Source organism: Pteropus vampyrus, unplaced genomic scaffold, assembly GCF_000151845.1.
Source record: "Pteropus vampyrus isolate Shadow unplaced genomic scaffold, Pvam_2.0 Scaffold89, whole genome shotgun sequence".
In the NCBI taxonomy this organism is placed as follows: Eukaryota; Metazoa; Chordata; class Mammalia; order Chiroptera; family Pteropodidae; genus Pteropus; species Pteropus vampyrus.
This window is the reverse complement of record NW_011888870.1, coordinates 2,220,155-2,228,161: the sequence shown is the minus strand read 5'-3', so window position 1 is coordinate 2,228,161 and position 8,007 is coordinate 2,220,155. Positions and strand designations below refer to the sequence as shown.

Below are 8,007 nucleotides of genomic sequence, written 5' to 3'. Positions count from 1 at the left end.
GCCACGCACACTGATTTGTACACAAACACTTTTGACCTATTTGTGTATTTGCACACCTGCCTCAGCCGGTTTTAAACATTTTGAGAAGATTTTTATTCATCTTTGTATCATTTTCTGTTAGCAATTAACAGAAATCTATTAAGCCCCTTCTAATATTCTTAGTGCTGTAGTGAAGTAAATTAGACTTTTTTTCCTAGATATTCATAACCTTTTCTTTAGATTTAAAATTTGTTAAATTTATTGTAATGATGCCTTTTACTTTGCTTTTTTATATTTAAGAAGTTATATGTTAAATTATTTGACAGAGTGGTACAAGTCATGAATTCTGAAGACATTACTTGGTTTTGAGCCTAATTCTGTTACTTCCTAGCTGAGTTACTTTGGGCACGTTTCTTTGTACCTTAGTTTTATCACTTATAAAGTGAGAATCAAAAGAAGGAACTATGCACATGAATTTTCTCTTAATAAATTACAACCAGACCCTAGGATATGATCATCAACTCAAACTTTTTTCTCCCTTTCCAGTTTCTATTATGTCCCTGTAGTTAACAACAAAGAATAGTATTGGTTTTGTACTTTATAAAAATGAAAATATACAGTATTTACTTAGCCTTATTTCTTAAAAATTATTAATATCCATTTAGTAATTCTGTTGATATGAAACAATGCCATTGTGGGAATATACTGCAATGTATTTATCTAATCTAATGCTGATGGGCATGTGGATAGTTGGGTCTGGGTTTTGTTTTTGTTTTTGTGTTCTATAACAAATGCTGCTATATTCCAGTATTTTGCTTATCATTTCTGGTGTGTATGTGTCTAAGTGTAGACTTAATGGGCCTCAGCATATGCCATTGTTCTGCTTTATTAGATAATCCTGATTAGTATTCAAAAGTGGCTGTGCCAACTTAACTCACCAGCAGTGTATATTAGGGCTCTGGTTTATTCATTCTTAGTGGTATTTCACAGCCAATAGTTGGTATAATCTCTTCATTTAAAGGATACCTGTTTTTAAATTTGCACTTTCACAATATCTAAAGAAGTTGAATATCTCTTTGTAAATGTATTGGTTATTTTGTTATCCTTTCTGTAAAGAAATAAGTCTTGTCTATTTTTCTATTGGGTTGTGTGACTTTTTCCTGTTGATTTGTGGATATTCTTCATATATTCTAAATATAGCGTCATATATATTATTGTCAGCATGTTTTACTAGTCTGTTGTTTGTCTTTCACTCTTATAAAAGTCTTGCAAGGAACATACATTTTTCGTTTTGTAGATTTAAATTTATTAGTTTTCTTTCTTGTTATAGTTTTCATGTCCCGTCAAAGATCTTTACCCACTCTACAATCAAAATCGTATCCTCCCATGTTTTTTTCTAAGAGTTTTTAATACTTTTTAATTCATATTTAGATCTGGCATCTATTTGGAACTTATTTTTTAGTAAGAAGTGAAATAAGGTTCTAGCAGTATGTTCTTTAACTTATATCTATCTGAAATTATCTTTCCTCCGCTGTACTACAGTTCATCATTTCAGTGATACCAGGTGAATTTATAGGTAGGTGTTTGTGCTTTCTAGATTCTGTATCCTTGGCTTCATATCTATCCCCGTTGCCACAGCTTTGAAGCAAATATTGCTATTTGGCACTGCATATTTGCTAGCTTGTTCAACATTGCCTCTGGTGATCTGGGATCTTTGAAATTTAGAAATAACTTGTCAATTTCTACAATGACTTACACAAACACACAGACTGCTTGGATTCGAAATGGGATATATTAAATTTACAGATTGATTTGGAGATAATTTTTATCTGCACATAACAGTCAAAAAATCGTGAACTTCTACTTTCACTTCAGTCTTTTAAAGTTTTGTTAGTAATATTTTTAGTTCTTAGCATATGAATCTTGCATATCTTTTGTTTCTATATATGTAACTGTATTTCTAGATGTTTGATTTTAGATATTTTTGTAAGTGCTAACTTATAATTAATTTCTCTAATGGTATTGTAAATAGTATAATTTATAATTTATAATTTCTTTTAGTTCTGTATATAGAAAAAGGTTGTATAATAATTAATTAACCATGAAGTGTGACTTTGTTACATAGACCAATTAATATCAATGCTTTGCCTGAAGATTAGTTTGGATTTTCTAGATAAGCAGACTTATTTTCTACAAATTATAATTTTGTTTATACTTTTCAACTTTATAGGATATTAGTTTTATTTCACTCACTAGTACTCTCAGTGTAATAGTAAAGAAAATTGTGATAATAGATATTCTTTTCTTTCACCTACTCTCAAGGGGAATACTTTTCAACCTTTCAATATTGTGAGCAATCGTGGATTACTTGCAAAGTGGTGATGCCCAAGTCTGATGTGTGTGTGTGGGGGGGGGATGTGGGTGTGTGTGTGTGTGTGGGAGAGGGAGAGGTAGGGGTAGGGGTAGGGGTAGGTAACTTCCTTCCTTCCTACCATTCAGATACTCCTATATTCTCTCATTTTTTTCACCAACTCCACTGTGGCTATACCATGAACACTTTCACCATTGGTACACTAGCTAGTGATTCTTTTTTCCTACAATGAAGCCACCAATCTGGATAACATGGAAAGACTCTATGAGGAGAGTATTCCCTTCACAATGATGTACACTCCATACAAAGACCTCATGGTTGAGTAAAAAATTTGTTCCTAGACAACGTGATATCTAAGACATAATATATAGTCTTCTAAGTTTTTGCTCTGACTTTCCCAGGGTCTATCAGAATAATACTGTTCTCTCCAAACACTTCCTCACTCAGTGCCACCCAGCTCTATGTCACTACTTTTGGTCTCCTGAGGTCCACTATCTCTCCAGTTAGTGTGAAATTTAACTTGTAGAAATGTCCCAGTTCAGTGACTTTCAGGATTTTTTGTTTCTTTAGAGTAGGAGTGGCATCTCTGTCTCTATAAATTCCTTCTTAAGCCAAAGAATTCATATCTCTAACTCCCACATCTTTTGCCTCTGAGCCATTGAACAGATTCTGTTTTAGAATCATCTGATCTACTGTACAATGTCTTCCCATCCTGTTTTTACTTCATTTGGATCAACAATTACTCTCATTAATAGAATTCAAATAAAATGTAAAAGCTAAGGAACATACATGTAACTCACATTCAGAGCAGAGAAAAATTAGCAAGCAATTTTTAAAATCCTACTACTTCAGTTTGCCATTGATCAGCTCAGAAGGCCAAGCTGTAGGATTTCTTAAAATTGTGGTAATTAATACTCAGTGTGTGATGTCTCATTTTATTCAATTTATACTTAGTGTTCCCTGCCAAAATGCAATAAAGATAAAATTTAAGAAGCCAAGAAGACATAAAGTTTTTTCCCCCCTAAAGCATGATTTTAAGTAATATTCTCAGTGCAATGTCATCTAGGGCATTTGGAGATTACACAGTTTATTAATAAGCATTTTGGCTAAGGTTCCTTGTGAAGTCAGGGATAATACAAGTTAGATGCATCTTTCTTTGATTGTGAACAGATGGATGCACAAGGAAGGGTGTTGGGTGCCTTTCATCTGTCCCCAAAGAAAATTGGTTGGTGAGAAATGTTTTTGAAGAACAGTAGAGATGGGTACCAGGAGCCACACCTGCCCTCAAACGCAAGCAGCCTTCGCCCAGAGTGGATTCCTTGGTAGCAATCAAGGAGGAGAACTAGTGGTCTCAGGCCTCCACTTTCCTCAGGCTTGTAGGAGGGGATCTTGATTAAGAAGTAAATCAAGGCTCTTTTCCTGATACCTCCTGTTCTTATCTGGACATCCTTACCAGTATCATGGCTTTTATTTGGTTGGTTTCTAGATACTTTTGTGTGTGGGAAAATTAATTTTCCTGTGGCGACGAGAGCAATACAGAATCAAAGGCATGAGCAAGAAAACAGAACAGGTAAAGGGAGAAAGGATAAGCAGAGAACAATGAGTGGATCTTTTTAAAAGATTTTTAAAGACAGGGAGAGAAGATATGGACAGCGCTAGAGGTAAAAAGATGCTGACCTCTGCAGAGATCAGATGGTAGGAAAGGAAGAAAAGCACAGCTAATATTTTTCATAACCTGGAGATTTTGAGAGCGTGGATCAGGACAGGGAAAAAATGGTGGTCTCCTCCAAGCCTGGGAGATTCTAAAACTAAAAACTAGATTTGGGCTTCTGCACATCTATCTTATGTCTGTAACAGAGCAGTTGATGTAAGGGAAGTGAATAAGATTAGCCCAGTGATTGTTTCAGAAAATGGACAGACTTCTTAACTATGTAAGAGAAATCTTGGCCATGGCCTTTGTCTTCCACAATTCCCTTCACTTACATACTTAAAGACCGTCATAGGCAAGATGTTTCCTGATGTGCATTTTGATTAAATATTTGTGCACTCATTTATTTCGTTTTATTCTTCTCCACCTCCTCCTATATATGGAGACATGAAATAAATATCTCTGAAAAGTAAAACAAGGTTATAGTCTTTCCCTCATACAATTTAAAGGAGAGATATGTATACAAAAAGCAAGCAGCACATGACCAAAAACTGAAGTCCTGGTAGATAATCTTTGTTCAGATGAACTGGAGAAAGGTTTAGTTGGAAATTGGGCCTTGAGGAATGTGGAGAACTTACATGTGGAGAATGTGGAGAGGAATAAGAGGCTGAATAAAATTCTGGTGTCTAGAAAGAAATCCTCTATGTGTAGAGCACAGCTTGCCTCAATCAGGGTATTTCTGAGGACTATGTCTGCAGTTACCTGAGCCCTAAAGCACCTCTCACTTCCACATACCTTGACGGCTGTTACATTTTTACATTATTGATTATGTTCTATTAGCCAAATGACAACTTATGGTCATGGATCATGGTTTTCATTGATTTTTTTCTCCTTAGAAGTGAATATAATGCTCAGGTAATAGTTTCATAGCAAGAGTCTTTCTTTGTGGCTTCCTAAGCTACTTGGTGCTTTTCCCACTTTCCTGATGTGAATAAAAAACTACTAATGGCTCCAATGATGATGGACACAGCAGAAATAGTCTCAACTGTAAGCCTCATTCAAAGCCCTTAGGGAAAACTTTCAAGAAGGGAAGGTGAGATGTGCTTCTACACCCAGAGTGGTGGAGCCCTCCAGTTACAAAAGGTACTGGAAGTTACTGTGGTTATAAAGGTCAAGAAATTGTCTTAAGTCTACGGCCATGCCACCCTGAACAAGCCCGATCCTGTCCGATCTGAGAAGCTAAGCAGGGTTGAGCCTGGTTAGTACTTGGATGGGAGACCACCTAGGAAGGCCAGGTGCTGTAGGCATAAAAAATATTAAAAAATAAGGGATTGTAAACTGACAAGGTCCTTGCAATCTGTGAGGTCAACCAATGGTAGCCTCGCCAAAAAAAAGAAAAAAGAAAAAATAGAAATGGTCCTAAGTGGAGAGCAGCTGAAGACCTCCTATAGAGAAGACAGTTTAAAGGTAGTGGCTCCACTCTGCCTAGAGCAAGTATCCTTTATGTGAGGCTCTCCAGGAGCATTCTGGGAGTCTCCTCAGTCATGCCCAAATGTGACTTCCTAGTTAAAAAAAAAAAAAATCTCATATTCTTTAAAAATGACCAGATTGGACTTTGAATACATTGCTTGCCTTCAACTATTTCGTTGCCTTATCTTAGATGCAACTAAAATTGCCCCCGTTCTTCTACATCTTTATGTGGATTCTCCTTGCAAGGGCCTCTATCCAAAATCATTTGGACATGTATAATAAAAATTACACTTACACCTAGATACTATGATGATGATTGCGACTGGAACTTGTAAAAAGGAGTCAAATTAGTTCTTTTTCATTCCCCAGTTTGAGAAATATTTCATATATTTCACTGTATAAGTTTAAGGCATACGACATGACTTGATTTACATATATTGTGCAATGATTATGATACGTTCAGCTAACATCCATGTTCTCATATAGATACTATGAAAAATATTTTTCCTTGTGATGAGAACTCAGAATTAACTCTCAGCTTCCATATAAATTATACAGCAGTATCCGCTATAATTATCATGTTGTTCATTATATCCCTAGAACTTATTTATCACGTAACCAGAACTTTTTACCTTTGGCCACCTTTTTCCAACTCCCCATCACCCTCCACTTTTGGTAACCACAAGTCTAATCTCTTTTTCTATGAGATTTATTTTTATTTCATTTTTTTAAACATTCCATGTATGAGATCATTTGGTATTTGTCTTTCTCTGACTTATTTTATCTAGCCTAATGATCCAAGTTTCATTCATGTTGCAAATGGTAGGATTTCCTCATTTTTTAATGATTGAATAATATTCCAATGTGCATATTCCAATTTATACACATGGATACATTGTATACATAATATACATGCATATTTCATATATATACATATGTATATGATGTATGTACATATATACACACACACACAGACCCCAACTTCTTTATTCATTCATCCATCTGTGAACACTTAAGTCATTACAATGTCTTGGCTATTATCATGTGAACACAGGATTGCAGATATATTTTCAAATTACTGTTTGTTTGTTTTAAATATATTCCTAGAAGGGGAATTGCTAGACCGCATGGAAGTTCTATTTTTTAAATTTTTTGAGGATCCTCCACACTGTTTTCCAAAATGTATGTACCACTTTACAATCCCACCAACAGTGCATGAGGGTTATCTTTTCTCTACATCCATGCCAGCATTTGTTAGCTCTTGTTTTTTTGATAACGGCTGTTCTAACAGGTTTGGGATGACATCTCATTGCAGCTTTGTTTGTATTTCCCTGATGACTGGTGATATTGGCCAACTTTTCATGTACCTGTTGGCTTTTTATGCATCTTCTTTGAAAACATATCTGTTCTGGCCCTTTGTCCATTTTTTTAATTGGGTTGTTCTTTGCTATTGAGTTATATACTTTATATTTTAACCCCTTACCAGATATGTGGTTTGCAAATATTCTTCCCATTTTATAGGTTGTCTTTCACTTTGTTAATGATTTGTTTTGCTGTTCAGAAGCTTTTCAGTTTGATATAGTCCCAATTGTTCATTTTTCATTTTGTTGTTGTGTTTTAAGTGTCATATCTAAAAAGTCATTACCAAAAATCATGCCAAAGAGCTTTACCTATGTTTTCTTCTTTGAGTTTTATGATTTCAGGTTTAACATTAAGATTTTAATCCATTTTGAGTTAATATTTGTGACTGGTGTAAGATAAGGGTCTAGTTTCATTCTTTTATATCTAAATATCCAATTATTCCAGCATTTATTGAATAGACTCTCCATTGAGTATTTTTGCCTCCCTTGTCAGACCTTAGTTAACTACATATGTATAAGTTTATTTCTGGATTCTCAGTTATGTTCCATTGGTCTGTTTGTCTTTTTTGTTTTGTTTTGTTTTAATGCCAGTAGCATACTGTTTTGATTACTATAGCTTTAAATTATAGATTGAAATCAGGAAGTATGATGCCTTCTGCTTTGTTCGTCTCAGGATTTCTCTTGCTATTTGGGGTCTTGTGTGGTTCCATATACATTTTAAGAGTTTTTTCCTACTTGCATAAAAAATGCCATTGAGATTTTCTATTTCCTTCTGATTCAGTTAAGTTGTATGTTTCTAATAATTTTTTTTTCTTTCTCAGTTGTCCAATTTCTTAATATATAATCATTAGTTGTTTTGTGAAGGAAAGAAAAGTCAGGAATGAGCTATGTTGCCATCTTGGTAACATTACTTTCATACTTTCTTTGAAATAGTTCTTACTGACAATGACGCTTAGTTTTCCCATTGCATGTTTAAGGGAGTAGAGGGACTTGGAACTAACAGGTTTGTTATACTTAAAAATTTAAGCCTTTGCCCAAGAAACTATTTACAATTATGCTCCTTGTAGCATTTCTTGTAATAGATAAAAGTAGGAAATAACTGAAATTGCCAAAAATAAAGGAATAGCTAAATAAGTGATGGTATATCAACATTACAGAATCGTACATAGCTTTTAAAA

The 8,007-nt window shown here is 34.6% G+C and overlaps 1 pseudogene; it reads left to right on the top strand.

The window, feature by feature from the left end:
* Window positions 1-5,186: 5,186 nt before the first annotated feature.
* On the top strand, window positions 5,187-5,305 carry LOC111742247 (annotated as a pseudogene).
* The last annotated feature ends 2,702 nt before the right edge of the window (window positions 5,306-8,007 follow it).